Source organism: Aquarana catesbeiana, linkage group LG09, assembly GCF_042186555.1.
Source record: "Aquarana catesbeiana isolate 2022-GZ linkage group LG09, ASM4218655v1, whole genome shotgun sequence".
In the NCBI taxonomy this organism is placed as follows: domain Eukaryota; kingdom Metazoa; phylum Chordata; class Amphibia; order Anura; family Ranidae; genus Aquarana; species Aquarana catesbeiana.
This window is the reverse complement of record NC_133332.1, coordinates 321,632,816-321,656,125: the sequence shown is the minus strand read 5'-3', so window position 1 is coordinate 321,656,125 and position 23,310 is coordinate 321,632,816.

Genomic DNA, 23,310 nt, shown 5'->3' with positions numbered 1-23,310 from the left:
ACAACATACAGAGATATATAATGTAATATGACATATAATCACACAACATACAGAGATATATAATGTAATATGACATATAATCACACAACATACAGAGATATATAATGTAATATGACATATAATCACACAACATACAGAGATATATAATGTAATATGACATATAATCACACAACATACAGAGATATATAATGTAATATGACATATAATCACACAACATACAGAGATATATAATGTAATATGACATATAATCACACAACATACAGAGATATATAATGTAATATGACATATAATCACACAACATACAGGATATATAATGTAATATGACATATAATCACACAACATACAGGATATATAATGTAATATGACATATAATCACACAACATACAGAGATATATAATGTAATATGACATATAATCACACAACATACAGAGATATATAATGTAATATGACATATAATCACACAACATACAGGATATATAATGTAATATGACATATAATCACACAACATACAGAGATATATAATGTAATATGACATATAATCACACAACATACAGAGATATATAATGTAATATGACATATAATCACACAACATACAGAGATATATAATGTAATATGACATATAATCACACAACATACAGAGATATATAATGTAATATGACATATAATCACACAACATACAGAGATATATAATGTAATATGACATATAATCACACAACATACAGAGATATATAATGTAATATGACATATAATCACACAACATACAGAGATATATAATGTAATATGACATATAATCACACAACATACAGAGATATATAATGTAATATGACATATAATCACACAACATACAGAGATATATAATGTAATATGACATATAATCACACAACATACAGAGATATATAATGTAATATGACATATAATCACACAACATACAGAGATATATAATGTAATATGACATATAATCACACAACATACAGAGATATATAATGTAATATGACATATAATCACACAACATACAGAGATATATAATGTAATATGACATATAATCACACAACATACAGAGATATATAATGTAATATGACATATAATCACACAACATACAGAGATATATAATGTAATATGACATATAATCACACAACATACAGAGATATATAATGTAATATGACATATAATCACACAACATACAGAGATATATAATGTAATATGACATATAATCACACAACATACAGAGATATATAATGTAATATGACATATAATCACACAACATACAGAGATATATAATGTAATATGACATATAATCACACAACATACAGAGATATATAATGTAATATGACATATAATCACACAACATACAGAGATATATAATGTAATATGACATATAATCACACAACAATACAGAGATATATAATGTAATATGACATATAATCACACAACATACAGAGATATATAATGTAATATGACATATAATCACACAACATACAGAGATATATAATGTAATATGACATATAATCACACAACATACAGAGATATATAATGTAATATGACATATAATCACACAACATACAGAGATATATAATGTAATATGACATATAATCACACAACATACAGAGATATATAATGTAATATGACATATAATCACACAACATACAGGATATATAATGTAATATGACATATAATCACACAACATACAGAGATATATAATGTAATATGACATATAATCACACAACATACAGAGATATATAATGTAATATGACATATAATCACACAACATACAGAGATATATAATGTAATATGACATATAATCACACAACATACAGAGATATATAATGTAATATGACATATAATCACACAACATACAGAGATATATAATGTAATATGACATATAATCACACAACATACAGAGATATATAATGTAATATGACATATAATCACACAACATACAGAGATATATAATGTAATATGACATATAATCACACAACATACAGGATATATAATGTAATATGACATATAATCACACAACATACAGAGATATATAATGTAATATGACATATAATCACACAACATACAGAGATATATAATGTAATATGACATATAATCACACAACATACAGAGATATATAATGTAATATGACATATAATCACACAACATACAGGATATATAATGTAATATGACATATAATCACACAACATACAGGATATATAATGTAATATGACATATAATCACACAACATACAGGATATATAATGTAATATGACATATAATCACACAACATACAGAGATATATAATGTAATATGACATATAATCACACAACATACAGAGATATATAATGTAATATGACATATAATCACACAACATACAGAGATATATAATGTAATATGACATATAATCACACAACATACAGAGATATATAATATATATGACATATAATCACACAACATACAGAGATATATAATGTAATATGACATATAATCACACAACATACAGAGATATATAATGTAATATGACATATAATCACACAACATACAGAGATATATAATGTAATATGACATATAATCACACAACATACAGAGATATATAATGTAATATGACATATAATCACACAACATACAGAGATATATAATGTAATATGACATATAATCACACAACATACAGAGATATATAATGTAATATGACATATAATCACACAACATACAGAGATATATAATGTAATATGACATATAATCACACAACATACAGAGATATATATTGTAATATGACATATAATCACACAACATACAGAGATATATAATGTAATATGACATATAATCACACAACATACAGAGATATATAATGTAATATGACATATAATCACACAACATACAGAGATATATAATGTAATATGACATATAATCACACAACAAACAGAGATATATAATGTAATATGACATATAATCACACAACATACAGAGATATATAATGTAATATGACATATAATCACACAACATACAGAGATATATAATGTAATATGACATATAATCACACAACATACAGGATATATAATGTAATATGACATATAATCACACAACATACAGAGATATATAATGTAATATGACATTTAATCACACAACATACAGAGATATATAATGTAATATGACATATAATCACACAACATACAGAGATATATAATGTAATATGACATATAATCACACAACATACAGGGATATATAATGTAATATGACATATAATCACACAACATACAGGATATATAATGTAATATGACATATAATCACACAACATACAGGATATATATGTAATATGACATATAATCACACAACATACAGAGATATATAATGTAATATGACATATAATCACACAACATACAGAGATATATATGTAATATATGACATATAATCACACAACATACAGGATATATAATGTAATATGACATATAATCACACAACATACAGGATATACAATGTAATATGACATATAATCACACAACATACAGAGATATATAATGTAATATGACATATAATCACACAACATACAGAGATATATAATGTAATATGACATATAATCACACAACATACAGAGATATATAATATAATATGACATATAATCACACAACATACAGAGATATATAATGTAATATGACATATAATCACACAACATACAGAGATATATAATGTAATATGACATATAATCACACAACATACAGGATATATAATGTAATATGACATATAATCACACAACTACAGAGATATATAATGTAATATGACATATAATCACACAACATACAGAGATATATAATGTAATATGACATATAATCACACAACATACAGAGATATATAATGTAATATGACATATAATCACACAACATACAGAGATATATAATGTAATATGACATATAATCACACAACATACAGGGATATATAATGTAATATGACATATAATCACACAACATACAGAGATATAATGTAATATGACATATAATCACACAACATACAGGATATATAATGTAATATGACATATAATCACACAACATACAGAGATATATAATGTAATATGACATATAATCACACAACATACAGAGATATATAATGTAATATGACATATAATCACACAACATACAGAGATATATAATGTAATATGACATATAATCACACAACATACAGAGATATATAATGTAATATGACATATAATCACACAACATACAGAGATATATAATGTAATATGACATATAATCACACAACATACAGAGATATATAATGTAATATGACATATAATCACACAACATACAGAGATATATAATGTAATATGACATATAATCACACAACATACAGAGATATATAATGTAATATGACATATAATCACACAACATACAGAGATATATAATGTAATATGACATATAATCACACAACATACAGGGATATATAATGTAATATGACATATAATCACACAACATACAGAGATATATAATGTAATATGACATATAATCACACAACATACAGAGATATATAATGTAATATGACATATAATCACACAACATACAGAGATATATAATGTAATATGACATATAATCACACAACATACAGAGATATATAATGTAATATGACATATAATCACACAACATACAGGATATATAATGTAATATGACATATAATCACACAACATACAGGGATATATAATGTAATATGACATATAATCACACAATATACAGAGATATATAATGTAATATGACATATAATCACACAACATACAGAGATATATAATGTAATATGACATATAATCACACAATATACAGAGATATATAATGTAATATGACATATAATCACACAACATACAGAGATATATAATGTAATATGACATATAATCACACAATATACAGAGATATATAATGTAATATGACATATAATCACACAACATACAGAGATATATAATGTAATATGACATATAATCACACAATATACAGGATATATAATGTAATATGACATATAATCACACAACATACAGAGATATATAATGTAATATGACATATAATCACACAATATACAGGATATATAATGTAATATGACATATAATCACACAACATACAGAGATATACAATGTAATACTGACACATAATCACACAACATACAGAGATATATAATGTAATATGACATATAATCACACAACATACAGGGATATATAATGTAATATGACATATAATCACACAACATACAGAGATATATAATGTAATATGACATATAATCACACAACATACAGAGATATATAATGTAATATGACATATAATCACACAACATACAGAGATATATAATGTAATACTGACATATAATCACACAACATACAGAGATATATAATGTAATATGACATATAATCACACAACATACAGAGATATATAATGTAATATGACATATAATCACACAACATACAGAGATATATAATGTAATATGACATATAATCACACAACATACAGAGATATATAATGTAATATGACATATAATCACACAACATACAGAGATATATAATGTAATATGACATATAATCACACAACATACAGAGATATATAATGTAATATGACATATAATCACACAATATACAGAGATATATAATGTAATATGACATATAATCACACAACATACAGAGATATATAATGTAATATGACATATAATCACACAACATACAGGATATATAATGTAATATGACATATAATCACACAACATACAGGATATATAATGTAATACTGACATAATCACACACATAGGTTGGACTTGATGGACTTGTGTCTTTTTTCAACCTCACCTACTATGTAACTATGATTTGGATTTAGTTAAACAATCTCCTTTGGGCTCCACTGGTGGGACTCGTCTTGTGACTTTGGACACATAAAACCGCATGACAAGTCACAGCCCATTGATTTCAATGGTATCCGTTTCCTGCACTACTTTGATGTGACTTTCATCCAGAGACTGTAAAGTTGGATCAAAGCCGCACTCCAAAGTCTCACTCCAAAGTCTCACTCTAAAGTCTCACTCTAAAGTCTCACTCTAAAGTCTCACTCTAAAGTCTCACTCTAAATCGGGTGACTTTGGGGGTGGCCATAGTGGAAACATAGCCTTAGAACATCGAATGGCCAGGTATATAAGAACTATAAGGCTCCTTTCCCCTTTGCCCGGTCTGTCTGTCGGTTTTTCAGGCGGAGCCGATCGGACCCTCCAATCTCTTCTATGGAGTGCGGATGTCAGCTGACCCGTGTCCACTGACACCCGCCGCCATTCGATCTGATGCTGTCCGCCAAAAACAGACGGATGGCGGTCCTACTTCCCATCCCTCCGGCGGGTCGGATGGCATCAGATGGAAACAGACAGGTGGTCCCTTTCCATCCGGTTGCCGTTTCCAATTGTGCCGCTTTGAGACGTAAAAACCTGACATGATCATCCCGCCAGGCAGGCGTCCCAATACTTTTGGTAATATAGCGTATATTCACTGTCAGCGGTCAGCGGGGGATTAAAAAAAGGTGAACTTAGCCTGTAAGGTTGCTTTCACACTGGGGGCGTTGGCGGTAAAATGCCGCTATTTTTAGTGGCACTTTTTGGGTGCTTTTAACTCCCGCTAGCGGGCGAAAAAGGGTCAAAAGCGTCCGCTAAGCATCACTTTGCCAGCACTTCGGCGGCGCTGCCCATTGGTTTCAATGGGCAGGGGCGCTGTACGAGCGATGTATACACCCCTCCTACAGCGCCACAAAGATGTGTCTTGCAGTACTTTTTTTTTGGCGTCCTGCCAGTACAGCGCCCCCATGTGGAAGCCCTCGGGATTTCTCATTGGAGTGAGAGGAGAGGCTCTTTACAGGCGATTTTTAGGTGTGGCGCCTGTAAAGCGGCTCGGTGTGAAGCACCCTAAACGTTTCGTACATTGAGTCTGTTGCACTTAGTGGAGATTTTCTCCTGCACTGAAATGTGATTGGCTTGTATTGATTTGGATGACGGTTCGGCCCCCGGTACTAATCATTTATATTCTGTCCCCTTCCTTCCGGCAGATATATGAACGGGAAATTTATCGAGCCCCCGATGATTCTGAGGTAAGAAAAACAAGACAGGAAGACTCTTGTGCGTTTACAATCACTGGCCACTTTATTAGGTACACCTGTTCAATCACTTGGTAACATGAATTGCTAATCAGCCAATCACATGGCAGCAACTCAGTGCATTTAGGCATCTAGATGTGGTGAAGACGACTTGCTGAAGTTCAAACCGAGAATCAGAATGGGGGAAGAAAGGGGATCTCGGTGACTTTGAAGGTGACATGGTTGTTGGTGGCAGACGGGCTGGTCTGAGGATTTCTGGGATTTTCACACACAACCGTCTCTCAGGGTTTACAGAAAATGGAGGAAAAAAGAGAAAATATCCAGTGAGCGGCAGTTGTGTGGAGGAAAATGCCTTGTTGAGGTCAGATGAGAATGGGCAGACTGGTTCCAGATGATAGAAAGACAACAGGAACTCCAATCACCTCTCGTTACATCCAAGGTATGCAGAATACCATCTCTGAACACACAACACATCCAACCTTGAAGCAGATAGGCTACAGCAGCAGAAGGCCACACCGGGTGCCACTCCTGTCAGCTAAGAACAGGAAACTGAGGCTACAATTGGCACAGGATCACCAAAATTGGACAATAGAAGATTGGAAAGACGTTGCCTTGTCTGATGAGTCTGGATTTCAGCTCCGACATTCAGAGTATTGTTGCTGACCATGTCCATCCCTTTATGACCTCAGTGTCTCCATCTTCTGATGGCTCCTTCCAGCAGGATAATGCACCATGTCACAAAGCTCCAATCATCTCACCACTAGACAATGAGGTCCCTGTACTCCAATGGCCTCCACACTCACCACATCTCATCCAATAGAGCACCTTTGGGATGTGGTGGAACAGGAGATTGGCATCATGGATGTGCAGCCGACAAATCTGCAGCAACTGTGTGATGTTATCAGGTCACTATGGGGCAAAATCTCTGAGGAACGTTTCCAACACCTTGTTGTATCTATGACACCAAGAATGAAGGCCAAAGGGGGTCCAACCCGCTACTAGCAAGGGGGACCTAATAAAGTGGCCGGTGAGGGTATTCCGGCATTAATTATCATTATCACATGATTGATGAGAACCTCAAGCAACACCTGATGGAGTTTAGAACACAATCGGAAGTAGAAGGTCACACCGGGGACACCACTTACCAGCAATGAAGGGTGTCCCTTCCTGCCCCTGGATACCTGGAGATGTCAGCTTGTCCTCACCCCCTGTCAGTGTTTGTTTAGCTCTCAGTTTGCTCTGCACCCATCTAAGGCCTCATTCACACTGGGCACTGTCCAAAATAAAAGGGGAATGGTAGCGGAGGGGGGAGGGGAACAAAGGGGGCTTGTAGAATAATTATTACCGGAGAGGCAGTTCTTTGAGATGTTCTTCTGCCAGCTATTGTTGGGGCCCTTTAAAGCGTTGGTGAGCTCCTCCATCCCCCATAGCTGAGCTCCTCCATCCTTTATAGCTGAGCTCCTCCATCCCCCATAACTGAGCTCCTCCATCCCCCATAACTGAGCTCCCCCATCCCCCCTAGCTGAGCTCCTCCATCCCCCATAACTGAGCTCCTGCATCCCCAAAAGCTGAGCTCCTCCAACCCCCATAGTTGAGCTCTTCCATCCCCCATAGTTGAGCTCCTCCATCCCCCATAGTTGAACTCCTCCAACCCCCATAGCTGAGCTCCTCCATCCCCATAGCTGAGCTCCTCCAACCCCCATAGTTGAGCTCCTTCCTCCCCCCATAGCTGAGCTCCTCCATCCCCCATAGCTGAGCTCCTCCATTCCCCATAGTTGAGCTCCTCCATCCCCCATAGCTGAGCTCTTCCATCCCCCATAGCTGAGCTCCTCCATCCCCCATAACTGAGCTCCTCCATCCCCCATAACTGAGCTCCTCCATCCTTTATAGCTGAGCTCCTCCATCCCCCATAACTGAGCTCCTCCATCCCCCATAACTGATCTCCTCCATCCCCCATAACTGAGCCCCTCCATCCCCCCCATAACTGAGCTCCTCCATCCCCCATAACTGAGCTCCTCCGTCCCCCATAGCTGAGCTCCTCCATCCCCCATAACTGAGCTCCTCCATCCCCCATAACTGAGCCCCTCCACCCCCCATAACTGAGCTCCTCCATCCCCCATAACTGAGCTCCTCCGTCCCCCATAACTGAGCTCCTCCATCCCCCATAACTGAGCCCCTCCACCCCCCATAACTGAGCTCCTCCATCCCCCATAACTGAGCTCCTCCATCCCCCATAACTGAGCTCCTCCATCCCCCATAACTGAGCCCCTCCACCCCCCATAACTGAGCTCCTCCATCCCCCATAACTGAGCTCCTCCGTCCCCCATAACTGAGCTCCTCCATCCCCCATAACTGATCTCCTCCATCCCCCATAACTGAGCTCCTCCATCCCCCATAACTGATCTCCTCCATCCCCCATAACTGATCTCCTCCATCCCCCATAACTGAGCTCCTCCATCCCCCATAACTGAGCTCCTCCGTCCCCCATAACTGAGCTCCTCCATCCCCCATAACTGATCTCCTCCATCCCCCATAACTGAGCTCCTCCATCCCCCATAACTGAGCTCATCCGTCCCCCATAACTGAGCTCCTCCATCCCCCATAACTGATCTCCTCCATCCCCCATAACTGAGCCCCTCCATCCCCCATAACTGATCTCCTCCATCCCCCATAACTGAGCTCCTCCATCCCCCATAACTGAGCTCATCCGTCCCCCATAACTGATCTCCTCCATCCCCCATAACTGAGCTCCCCCATCCCCCATAACTGATCTCCTCCATCCCCCATAACTGACCTCCTCCATCCCCCATAACTGAGCTCCTCCATCCCCCATAACTGATCTCCTCCATCCCCCATAACTGAGCTCCCCCATCCCCCATAACTGATCTCCTCCATCCCCCATAACTGAGCTCCTCCATCCCCCATAACTGAGCTCCTCCATCCCCCATAACTGAGCTCCTCCATCCCCCATAACTGAGGTCCTCCATCCCCCATAACTGAGCTCCTCCATCCCCCATAACTGACCTCCTCCATCCCCCATAACTTAGCTCCTCCATCCCCCATAACTGATCTCCTCCATCCCCCATAACTGAGCCCCTCCATCCCCCATAACTGATCTCCTCCATCCCCCATAACTGAGCTCCTCCATCCCCCATAACTGAGCTCATCCGTCCCCCATAACTGATCTCCTCCATCCCCCATAACTGAGCTCCTCCATCCCCCATAACTGATCTCCTCCATCCCCCATAACTGACCTCCTCCATCCCCCATAACTGATCTCCTCCATCCCCCATAACTGAGCTCCTCCATCCCCCATAACTGAGCTCCTCCATCCCCCATAACTGAGCTCCTCCATCCCCCATAACTGAGGTCCTCCATCCCCCATAACTGAGCTCCTCCATCCCCCATAACTGACCTCCTCCATCCCCCATAACTTAGCTCCTCCATCCCCATAACTGAGCTCCTCCATCCCCCATAACTGAGGTCCTCCATCCCCCATAACTGAGCTCCTCCATCCCCCATAACTGACCTCCTCCATCCCCCATAACTTAGCTCCTCCATCCCCATAACTGAGCTCCTCCATCCCCCATAACTGATCTCCTCCGTCCTCCATAACTGATCTCCTCCATCCCCCATAACTGATCTCCTCCATCCCCCATAACTGATCTCCTCCATCCCCCATAACTGAGCTCCTCCATCCCCCATAACTGATCTCCTCCATCCCCCATAACTGAGCTCCCCCATCCCCCATAACTGAGCTCCTCCATCCCCCATAACTGAGCTCCTCCATCCCCCATAACTGAGCTCCTCCATCCCCCATAACTGAGCTCCTCCGTCCCCCATAACTGATCTCCTCCATCCCCCATAACTGAGCCCCTCCATCCCCCCCATAACTGAGCCCCTCCATCCCCCATAACTGATCTCCTCCATCCCCCATAACTGAGCTCCTCCATCCCCCATAACTGAGCTCATCCGTCCCCCATAACTGAGCTCCTCCATCCCCCATAACTGATCTCCTCCATCCCCCATAACTGAGCTCCTCCATCCCCCATAGCTGACCTCCTCCATCCCCCATAACTGAGCTCCTCCATCCCCCATAACTGAGCTCCTCCATCCCCCATAACTGAGCTCCTCCATCCCCCATAACTGAGCTCCTCCATCCCCCATAACTGATCTCCTCCGTCCCCCATAACTGATCTCCTCCATCCCCTATAACTGATCTCCTCCATCCCCCATAACTGAGCTCCTCCATCCCCCATAACTGATCTCCTCCATCCCCCATAACTGAGCTCCCCCATCCCCCATAACTGAGCTCCTCCATCCCCCATAACTGAGCTCCTCCATCCCCCATAACTGAGCTCCTCCATCCCCCATAACTGATCTCCTCCATCCCCCATAACTGAGCTCCTCCATCCCCCATAACTGATCTCCTCCACCCCCCCATAACTGATCTCCTCCACCCCCCATAACTGATCTCCCCCATCCCCCATAACTGAGCTCCTCCATCCCCCATAACTGAGCTCCTCCATCCCCCATAACTGAGCTGCTTCATCCCCCATAACTGAGCTCCTCCATCCCCCATAACTGAGCTCCTCCATCCCCCATAACTGATCTCCCCCATCCCCCATAACTGATCTCCCCCATCCCCCATAACTGAGCTCCTCCATCCCCCATAACTGAGCTGCTCCATCCCCCATAACTGAGCTCCTCCATCCCCCATAACTGAGCTCCTCCACCCCCCATAACTGAGCTCCTCCACCCCCCATAACTGATCTCCTCCACCCTCCATAACTGAGCTCCTCCACCCCCCATAACTGATCTCCTCCACCCTCCATAACTGATCTCCCCCATCCCCCATAACTGATCTCCCCCATCCCCCATAACTGAGCTCCTCCATCCCCCATAACTGATCTCCTCCGTCCCCCATAACTGAGGTCCTCCATCCCCCATAACTGAGCTCCTCCGTCCCCCATAACTGAGCTGCTCCATCCCCCATAACTGATCTCCTCCATCCCCCATAACTGATCTCCTCCGTCCCCCATAACTGAGCTCCTCCATCCCCCATAACTGATCTCCTCCATCCCCCATAACTGATCTCCTCCATTCCCCATAACTGAGCTCCTCCATCCCCCATAACTGATCTCCTCCATCCCCCATAACTGAGCTCCTCCATCCCCCATAACTGATCTCCTCCATCCCCCATAACTGAGCTCCTCCATTCCCCATAACTGAGCTCCTCCATTCCCCATAACTGAGCTCCTCCATCCCCCATAACTGATCTCCTCCGTCCCCCATAACTGAGCTCCTCCATCCCCCATAACTGATCTCCTCCATCCCCCATAACTGATCTCCTCCATTCCCCATAACTGAGCTCCTCCATTCCCCATAACTGAGCTCCTCCATCCCCCATAACTGATCTCCTCCATCCCCCATAACTGATCTCCTCCATCCCCCATAACTGATCTCCTCCATCCCCCATAACTGAGGTCCTCCATCCCCCATAACTGATCTCCTCCATCCCCCATAACTGATCTCCTCCATTCCCCATAACTGAGCTCCTCCATCCCCCATAACTGATCTCCTCCATCCCCCATAACTGATCTCCTCCATCCCCCATAACTGATCTCCTCCATCCCCCATAACTGATCTCCTCCATCCCCCATAACTGAGGTCCTCCATCCCCCATAACTGAGCTCCTCCATCCCCCATAACTGATCTCCTCCATTCCCCATAACTGAGCTCCTCCATCCCCCATAACTGATCTCCTCCATCCCCCATAACTGATCTCCTCCACCCACCATAACTGATCTCCTCCATCCCCCATAACTGATCTCCTCCATCCCCCATAACTGATCTCCTCCATCCCCCATAACTGATCTCCTCCATCCCCCATAACTGATCTCCTCCATCCCCCATAACTGATCTCCTCCATCCCCCATAACTGATCTCCTCCACCTCCCATAGTTGGGATGAGGGTCAAGCAGTGTTTTGTAAATGGGAGCAATCCCCACCTTCCCGAGATATAATCCTCATTTAGTTTAGGGTCCAATAGAGAGAAATACTTATTCCTCTTCACTCCCACCCCAGAATGTGGGCAGTCTCTTGACATTATCAGGTACAATGCAGAGTCAGCAGTGCCCCCCCCCCCCCCCGGTCCTGCATTGTACATGATGACTCCAGTGAGAGGATGGTGACACCACCAGAGAAGTGGAATGATTTCATAGAACTGGTTGTCCCTGCTGGGACTAATGAGGAGGAAGACAGCGGGACCAAAGAGTGAGGTAAGTATTCCTTCCTATTTTCTCTGGAGTACAGGAAGTAGGGAGTGGGGGGTTGGTGGGGGGTTGATGGGGGTATCCACCTTTATTTCCAGTCTGAAATACTTTCTGTTTTTCTTACAGGGAAATCGCCCCGATAACAGGCCGGACCCCCAATTTCAGTTATATATGTCAAATATACCTCCTCTTCAACCCCGAATTCCTGTAAGTTTGAAAGAATAATAATAATGTAAAGATCAGATCAGTGGAATAACATGCCATCGTGGCAATTATTCCCTAAAGGGCAGGACCCCCAACTACATATCAGTGTGAAATGTTTGTCTGTGTGACATTAGAACCCTGCTATGTGCCTTGCAAAAGTATTCACCCCCCTTGGCATTTTTTGTGTTTTGTTGCCTCACAACCTGGAACTAACATGGATTGTTCGAGGATTTGCATCATTTCATTTACAGAACACGCCCACAACTTGGAAGATTTTTTTTTTTAATTGTGAAGCAAACAACAAATAGGACAAAATAACAGAAAAAGTCAATGTGCAAAACTATTCACCCCCCTAAAGTCAATGCTTTGTAGAGACACCTTTTGTGATTATCACAGCTCCAAGTCTCTTTGGATTAATCTCTATGAGCTTCCCACATCTCACCACTGGGATTTTTGCCCATTCCTCCTCCTTGCAAAACTGCTTCAGCTCCTTCCAGTTGGATGGTTTGAGCTTGTGAACAGCAATCTTTAAAGAGGAAGTAAACCTTGGTGGGTTTACTTCCTCTTTGTTCCCCTGCAAAGGTAAAGCATAATGGGCTACTATGCATCGCATCGCATCACATCACATAATGCCCATTATGTGTCACTTACCTGACACAGGAGCCTGTGATGTCACTGCTGTCCCCTCTGCTACGGAGCGTCCATCTTCTTCCTGGGTATCGTGGCTCCGGCACTGTGATTGGCCAGAGCCGCAATGACGTCACTCCCGCGATGACGTCACTGCCGGTGCGATGCTCAGTGCGTCTGTGTGCCGCTGTCAACGGCACATGCGCCGTAGACAGCGGTGCCTGTCTTTTTGGAAATATCTCCTAAACTGTAGGTTTAGGAGATATTTCTTGGACCTACAGGTAAGCCTTAATCTAGGTTTACCTGTAGGTCAAAGTGGTCTGTAAGGGTTTACAACCACTTTAAGTCTGACCACAGATTTTCTATTGGATTGAGGTCTGGGCTTTGACTAGGCCATTCCAACACATTTACATGTTTCCCCTTAAACCCCTCAAGTGTTGCTTTAGCAGTGTGTTTGGGGTCATTGTCCTGCTGGAAGGTGAACCTCCGTCCTAGCCTCAAATCACATACAGAGTGCTACAGGTTTTGCTCAAGAATATCCCTGTATTTATCACCATCCATCTTTCCCTCAACTCTGACCAGTTTCCCGACTGCTGAAAAACATCCCCACAGCATGATGCTGCCACCACCATGTTTCACAGTGGGGATGGTGTTCTTTGGGTGATGTGATGTGTTGGGTTTGTACCAGACATAGCGATTTCTTTGATGGCCAAAAAGTTGAATTTTAGTCTCATCAGACCAGAGCACCTTCCTCCATACATTTTGGGAGTCTCCCACATGTCTTTTCACAAACTCAAAACGTGCCATTTTGTTTTTTGGTGAAAGTAATGTCTTTCTTCTGGCCACTCTGCCATAAAGCCCAACTCTATGGAGCGTACGGCTTATTGTGGTCCTATGTACAGATCCTCCAGTCTCTGCTGTGGAACTCTGCAGCTCCTCCAGGGTTACCTTAGGTCTCTGTGCTCCTCTCTGATTAATGCCCTCCTTGCCCGCTCCGGGAGTTTTGGTGTGCGGCCGTCTCTTGGCAGGTTTGCTGTTGTGCCATGTTCTTTCCATTTGGTTATGATAGATTTGATGGGGCTCCTAGGGATCATCAAAGATTTGGATATTTTTATAACCTAACCCTGACTTGTACTTCTCAACAACATTGTCCCTTCCTTGTTTGGAGAGTTCCTTGGTCTTCATGGCAGTGTTTGGTTAGTGGTGCCTCTTGCTTAGGTGTTGCAGCCTCTGGGGCCTTTCACAAAGGTGTGTCTATATAATGACAGATCATGTGACACTTAGATTGCACACAGGTGGACATCATCTCACTAATTATGGGACTTATGAAGGTAATTGGTGGCACCAGAGCTTTTTATGGGCTTCATAACAAAGGGGGGTGAATACATACACACATGACAATTATCAGTTTTTTATTTCTGAAAAATAGTTTTATGTATATATTTTTCTAATTTTATTTCACCAACTTAGACTATTGTGTTCTGATCCATCACATATAATTCAGATTAAAAAAACATCGAACTAAAGGCTGTAATGTAACAAAATAGGTAAAAAGTCAGGGGCGCTGAATACTTTTGCAAGGCACTATATGTGCCTTAGATGATCTCACACTGCAGATATAATACTATGAGGATACAGAATAAGAGTGCCTAGGCACAGGAAGTGCTCTTATATCAGGTGTGCAGGAAGTGCTCTTATATCGGGGGTGCAAAAAGTGCTCTTATATCGGGGGTGCAAAAAGTGCTCTTATATCGGGGGTGCAGGAAGAGCTCTTATATCGGGGGTGCAGGAAGTGTTGTTATATCGGGGTGCAGGAAGTGCTCTTATATCAGGGGTGCAGGAAGTGTTGTTATATCGGGGATGCAGGAAGTGCTCTTATATCGGGGTGCAGGAAGTGCTCTTATATCAGGGGTGCAGGAGGTGCTCTTATATCGGGGATGCAGGAAGTGCTCTTATATCGGGGGTGCAGGAAGTGTTGTTATATCGGGGTGCAGGAAGTGCTCTTATATCAGGGGTGCAGGAGGTGCTCTTATATCGGGGATGCAGGAAGTGCTCTTATATCGGGGGTGCAGGAAGTGTTGTTATATCGGGGTGCAGGAAGTGCTCTTATATCAGGGGTGCAGGAAGTGTTGTTATATCGGGGGTGCAGGAAGTGTTGTTATATCGGGGGTGCAGGAAGAGCTCTTATATCAGGGGTGCAGGAGGTGCTCTTATATCGGGGATGCAGGAAGTGCTCTTATATCGGGGGTGCAGGAAGTGTTGTTATATCGGGGTGCAGGAAGTGCTCTTATATCAGGGGTGCAGGAAGTGTTGTTATATCGGGGATGCAGGAAGTGCTCTTATATCGGGGTGCAGGAAGTGCTCTTATATCAGGGGTGCAGGAAGTGTTGTTATATCGGGGATGCAGGAAGTGCTCTTATATCGGGGATGCAGGAAGTGCTCTTATATCGGGGTGCAGGAAGTGCTCTTATATCAGGGGTGCAGGAAGTGCTCTTATATCAGGGGTGCAGGAAGTGTTGTTATATCGGGGATGCAGGAAGTGCTCTTATATCGGGGTGCAGGAAGTGCTCTTATATCAGGGGTGCAGGAGGTGCTCTTATATCAGGGGTGCAGGAAGTGCTTTTATATCGGGGATGCAGGAAGTGCTTTTATATCGGGGTGCAGGAAGTGCTCTTATTTCAGGGGTGCAGGAAGTGCTTTTATATCGGGGATGCAGGAAGTGCTTTTATATCGGGGTGCAGGAAGTGCTCTTATTTCAGGGGTGCCAAAAGTGCTCTTATATCAGGGGTGCAGGAAGTGCTCTTATATAAAGGGTGCCCAGGTGCAGGAAGTGCTCTTAGATCAGGGGTGCAGGAAGAGCTCTTATATCAGGGGTGCAGCAGGTGCTATTATATCAGGGGTGCAGGAAATGCTCTTATATTGGGGGTGCAGGAAGTGCTCTTATATCAAGGGTGCAAGAAGTGCTCTTATATCAGGGGTGCATTAAGTGCTCTTATATCAGGCGTGCAGGAAGTGCTCTTATATCGGGGGTGCAGGAATAGCTCTTATATCAGGGGTGCAGGAAATGCTCTTATATTGGGGTGCAGGAAGTGCTCTTATATTGGGGGTGCAGGAAGTGCTCTTATATCGGGGGTGCAGGAAGTGCTCTTATATCAAGGGTGCAAGAAGTGCTCTTATATCAGGGGTGCAGGAAGTGCTCTTATATCGGGGGTGCAGGAAGTGCTCTTATATCGGGGTGCAGGAAGTGCTCTTATATCAGGGGTGCAGGAAATGCTCTTATATCGGGGGTGCAGGAAGTGCTCTTATATCAGGGGTGCAGGAAATGCTCTTATATCGGGGGTGCAGGAAGTGCTCTTATATCGGGGGTGCAGGAAGTGCTCTTATATCGGGGGTGCCGGATGTGATCTTATATCAGGGGTGCCTCAGGGCAGGAAAGTGCTCTTATATCAGGGGTGCAGGAAATGCTCTTATATAGGACGTGCAGAAAGTGCTCTTATATCCAGGGTGCAGGAAGTGCTCTTATATTGGGGGTGCAGGAATTGTTTTTATAGGGGGGGTGCAGGAAGTGCTCTTATATCAGGGGTGCAGGTAAGTGCTCTCATATCGGGGTGCAGGAAGTGCTCTTATATCAGGGGTGCAGGAAGTGCTCTTATATCGGGGGTGCAGGAAGTGCTCTTATATCAGTGGTGCAGGTAAGTGCTCTCATATCGGGGTGCAGGAAGTGCTCTTATATCAGGGGTGCAGGAAGTGCTCTTATATCAGGGGTGCAGGAAGTGCTCTTATATTGGGGGTGCAGGAAGAGCTCTCATATCTGGGGTGCAGGAAGTGCTCTTATATTGGGGGTGCAGGAAGTGCTCTTATATTGGGGGTGCAGGAAGTGCTCTTATATTGGGGGTGCAGGAAGTGCTCTTATATCGGGGGTGCACGAAGTGCTCTTATATCAGGGTGCAGGAAGTGCTCTTATATCGGGGGTGCAGGAAGTGCTCTTATATCAAGGGTGCAAGAAGTGCTCTTATATCAGGGGTGCAGGAAGTGCTCTTAGATCAGGGGTGCAGGAAGTGCTCTTAGATCGGGGGTGCAGGAAGTGCTCTTATATCAGGGGTGCAGGAAGTGCTCTTATATCGGGGGTGCAGGAAGTGCTCTTATATCGGGGGTTATATAAGGGGTGCCTAGGTACCGGAAATGCTCTTATATGAGGGGTGCCTAGGTGCCGGAAGTGATCTTATATCAGGGGTGCCTAGGTACCGGAAGTGCTCTTATATCAGGGGTGCCTCCTGCAGGAAGTGCCCTTATATCAGTGGTGCAGGAAGTGCTCTTATATAGAGGGTGCAGGAAGTGCTTTTATATCAGGGGTGCAGGAAGTGCTCTTATATCGGGGTGCAGGAAGTGCTCTTATATCGGGGTGCAGGAAGTGCTCTTATATCGGGGGTGCAGGAAGTGCTCTTATATTGGGGGTGCAGGAAGAGCTCTCATATCTGGGGTGCAGGAAGTGCTCTTATATCAGGGGTGCAGGAAGTGCTCTTATATCGGGGGTGCAGGAAGTGCTCTTATATCAAGGGTGCAAGAAGTGCTCTTATATCAGGGGTGCAGGAAGTGCTCTTATATCGGGGGTGCAGGAAGTGCTCTTATATCGGGGGTGCAGGAAGTGCTCTTATATCAGGGGTGCCTAGGTGCCGGAAGTGATCTTATATCAGGGGTGCCTAGGTACCAGAAGTGCTCTTATTTCAGGTGTGCCTAGGTGCAGGAAGTGCCATTATATCAGGGGTGCACGAAGTGCTTTTATATCGGGGGTGCAGGAAATGCTCTTATATCAGGGTGCAGGAAGTGCTCTTATATTGGGGGTGCAGGAAGTGCTCTTATATTGGGGGTGCAGGAAGTGCTCATATATCGGGAGTGCACAAAGTGCTCTTATATTGGGGTTGCAGGAAGTGCTCTTATATCAGGGATGCAGGAAGTTCTTTTATATCGGGGGTGCCCAGGTGCAGGAAGTGCTCTTAGATCAGGGGTGCAGGAAGTGCTCTTATATCAGGGGTGCAGGAAGTGCTCTTATATCGGGGGTGCAGGAAGTGCTCTTATATCGGGGGTGCAGGAAGTGCTCTTATATAAGGGGTGCCTAGGTACCGGAAATGCTCTTATATGAGGGGTGCCTAGGTGCCGGAAGTGATCTTATATCAGGGGTGCCTAGGTACCGGAAGTGCTCTTATATCAGGGGTGCCTCCTGCAGGAAGTGCCCTTATATCAGTGGTGCAGGAAGTGCTCTTATATAGAGGGTGCAGGAAGTGCTTTTATATCAGGGGTGAAGGAAGTGCTCTTATATCGGGGTGCAGGAAGTGCTCTTATATCGGGGTGCAGGAAGTGCTCTTATATCGGGGGTGCAGGAAATGCTCTTATATTGGGGGTGCAGGAAGTGCTCTTATATCGGGGGTGCAGGAAGTGCTCTTATATCAAGGGTGCAAGAAGTGCTCTTATATCAGGGGGTGCAGGAAGTGCTTTTATATCAGGGGTGCAGGAAGTGCTCCTATATCGGGGGTGCAGAAAGTGCTCTTATATCAGGGGTGCCTAGGTGCAGGAAGTGCTCTTATATACAGGGTGCTGGAAGTGCTTTTATATCAGGGGTGCAGGAAGTGCTCTTATATCGGGGTGCAGGAAGTGCTCTTATATCGGGGGTGCAGGAAGTGCTCTTATATCAGGGGTGCAGGAACACTATGGGGGTCCCACTATTGGGGTTCCTAGCACCAAGTGGCCTCGAGATATGGGGCCCCAAAATGTCAAGCACTTCTGCAGCAGAGAATGACATTTTCGGACCTGAATTTGGGGCCCCCGTATCTCGGGGCCACTTGGTGCTAGGAACCCCAAATTGGGGAATGGAATCCATTGCACTTTGCGGGATGACACCGGTTTGAACAGTCATATGTTTGATCTACCCTCGTGTTATCTACCAACCACACATCCGTAACGCCACTTGTTGAGCTACCTCCAGCACTTGCCTTTCGGCCTCAGTGGAGCCTCAAGTTCTTTCTATACGCCCCCTACGGACCTTCTCTCTCCCCCCTTTTTGGAAGGCCAAAGGAGAGGTTTTTCTCGTCTCCCCCTACTCTCTTTGGAGTAGAAGAGAAAATTACACATATACTTCCGTGAAAGAAATCCTATCTCCATCCATGTATGGATTTATAACAATTTTTCCAAAATACTTAAATTAATGTTTTTTCCTCAGAGACAAGAACATATTTGGTAGACAGACCGTGTCATTGTCGCTGTTTTTAACTAAAGCTTTATGGAATGCCAAGTCAGCTAATGCAGTGTAAACTATAGAACTGTCTCTAATTTACACCCACCCTTCAGGAAGGAGGTTTATTTACTCCGAAATGCATCGGGTGCAAGAGTATTGTTTCAAAAACTGTATACATACCAATGTAAAACTGCCTAATTCGCATTCCAAACAATAGATGCTATATTATTATTATGTTTTTACTGTTTCTACTCAATAAATTATATTTGTATTACATATACTTTTTATGTTTTTTTGTATGTGCCTAAAAAATCCACCACTAGGGGATCCCTTCTGTTGTTTAGTCTGAATCTAAAGTAATGCCACCTCCGGGGTCCCCAGGCATACAGCTCACAACGAGCACCATGCCCCCAAATGCCAGGGCCCATAATCAGTAGGCAAGAGGCTGGCATTCTGTCCCCTCCAAAAGTCCCTGTCCCGGCTAGGTCTGTCACATTTCTCCCCTTTCGGCAGGAGACTAACAAAGGAGGAGACCCCAGACGGGTTGACTCCGAAGTTAGTAAGTAGTTCCAGTCCCCCAATGCCTGTACCCACACAGTACCCCAAATAAATTGTCCCAAACATAGCATTACTCACCCAGCCAACCTCTGCCTCTCTCAGAGAACACGCCCTTCTCCCTGGAGTCCTTTCAGCCGCTGGAGAGAAGACAGGGTGTCTGGGCTCACTCTGTCATGCTGTTGGGGATCTGGGCCAACTGCCCAGCATCCCTGGGGTATACAGGTGGAGACTGAAGTCCCATCCACCTTCACAGGACATTTGTCCTCTGTTAGTTGAGGGCAGAGGCCAGCAGCACTCTGCCCTGTTGCCAGCCCTTCTGCTGGGTTGCTGTGAGTGGAGACCGCAAGTCCCATCCCCCGATATCAGCTCAAACTGCAGTTGTGTGTAGAGGCCAGTAATATTCTGCCCTGTTAGCACTTCAGCTGAGGACCCCACATCATCCACTCCGGCTAACTTTTGGGGAGTGACCATCACCTTCTCACCATGGGCCTCTAGAACTACTGGAGGTGGGGGGGCAGAGGTCTTGGACCCTCTGTCCGGTGGCCAGCACTTCAGCTGGAGGAGTCTCTTGTAACTCCACAGTTGCCGGTGCTGGGCAGAGGTTGGTAGTACTCTGCCCTGCTGCCAGCACTGCTGGGGACTCCACATCCTCCGCTCCGGTTAACTGTTGTGGCAGGAGGCTGGCTTCCTCCACTCCCAAATGGTGTAGCTGCCATTGGGGAGGTGAGCCGACTGCTTCCTTTTCCGTTCCCTCATCTGGCTGCTGGGATGACATTTCTCTGTCACTGTCTTCCAGGTGCATGAATACTTGTTGGGAAGTGACCATCTCCTTCTCCCCCTGGGCCTCCGGAACTGCCGCAGGTGTAGGACAGAGGTCTCGGACCCTCTGTCCAGTTGTCAGCGCTTCAGCTTTGGAGATGGCAATCTCCGGAGTTTCCACTGCCGATTCTCTGGCATGCTGCTGAACGTGTCCTAGCAGTTTCCTGTATGCCCTTTCCAGATACTGTTCCTTCCTTAGCAAATAGTCTAGATCAGGTTTAAGCTCTGAGACCCCTGCAAGACCGAGCATAGCCTCTCTGTATTCTCACAGGTCTTCAAGGGCAGGTTCCCCTTCATCGCCAAAAACACAAAACAATCTGAAAGGCTCTCCCACAGCAATCCAGGGCCGCCAAAGTCATATCCCTCCGGAGAGCATTCTGTCGTCTCCCCTAAATATCCCTCCTCTGCCTGCTATTGCAGAGCCCGATACCGATTGTCCAGCTCTGTTTCCTGCTGGACCAGTCTGTTCAACTCAGTCACCCATTGCTCCTGGGGCCGCTCTCCCAGGAATTGCATCCCTAACTCCCGTTGTTCACTGGCCTGCTGCTCTGGGGTTGGAAAGCACTTGTCCTATTGCATTCCAGCAACCTGCAGGGCTCTAATCCAGTGTCTTACCCAAATCTTCTGCTTGAGCTCCAGGTATTCATCCTCAGACACAGTCCTGGGGATTGCTGAAAGGATGATCCGCAGCAGCCCCGGGAACCCTGATGCCAGGTCCATATCTCCGCTGGGGTGACCGAAGTCTTGGGTCCAGGTGGAGGTTTGGACGTCTTCTTGTAGCTGTCCTTCTGGGCTGTGGGAATGATCCCGCTGCTTGCCACCAGTTGTAACGACACCACGAGTACGAAAGGGGTTAAAGTCGTTTAGGACATTCCCTTCCCGAACACCAAGGCAGCTACCGAACACTCCGATCAGCCGAACCAGGAATCCATACAAATAACTCTCCCCCCAAATAAGAGACAAGATGCTCTGTCTTGAGGGTCAAGCAGGAATCAACTCATTTATTATCACACATGGACACAACAGATAAAATAACTCAGAGACTCTTTCCCCCCACCCTTGGAAAAGAGGGCGGGTTACACTGTCCAATGACAATAGACACACAGGTCAGGTGTGTTCAAACTTCTCATCAGTATCAGTCTTATCAGCAGGGGGCTGCTGGAGGAATCCCCCCTCCCTCCATAGAGATAAACATACCAGAATATCAGACACAATAGAACATTGGAATACAGCCCCACCCCAAACCAGCACAGCAAATAGTACACAACACAATGAGACAGCACACATTATATATACATATATACAGCATTGAGTCAGATTAGTACAGATCAGACTGGATTTCTCATTCACCTCATAAAGAGTATTGTTCCCTTAAAATCCAGGGTCCCCAGAGTCTGTGTGTCTTGGGGGACATGGACCTGAAACTAAAGTAATGCCACCTCCAGGGTCCCCAGACATACAGCTCACAACAAGCACCGTCCCCCCAAATGCCAGGGCCCAAAATCGGTCGGCAAGAGGCTGGCATTCAGTCCCCTCCA